The sequence below is a fragment of the Scyliorhinus canicula genome, unplaced genomic scaffold, assembly GCF_902713615.1.
Source record: "Scyliorhinus canicula unplaced genomic scaffold, sScyCan1.1, whole genome shotgun sequence".
In the NCBI taxonomy this organism is placed as follows: domain Eukaryota; kingdom Metazoa; phylum Chordata; class Chondrichthyes; order Carcharhiniformes; family Scyliorhinidae; genus Scyliorhinus; species Scyliorhinus canicula.
In genome coordinates this window covers 215,629-215,988 of record NW_024055720.1, presented here as the reverse complement: position 1 = coordinate 215,988, position 360 = coordinate 215,629, and positions in this window count along the sequence as shown.

The following is a 360-nucleotide window of genomic DNA, read 5'->3' as shown; positions in this document are numbered from 1 at the left end:
TTGTGATTTAAACATACAGCCGCTTGATTAATGGTGTTTCCACTTTACTGATGTTAGATCTGAAAATGAAATGAAAATCACTTATTGTCGCAAGTAGGCTTCAGTCAAGTTATTGTGAAAAGCCCCTCAGCGCCACATTCCGGCGCCTGTTCGGGGAGGCTGGTACGGGGATTGACCCGTGCTGCTGGCCTGTATTGGTCTGCTTTAAAATCCAGCGATTTAGCCATGTGCTAAACCAGTCCCTGGTCAATGAGACCCGGATTTCTACAGGTCTCGGCCCCAAGTCTGATACAACCAGAGCTCCCAGCTCAGATACACCCTGGATTAGAGACAGAGTAAAACTCATTCATTCCAGGATTC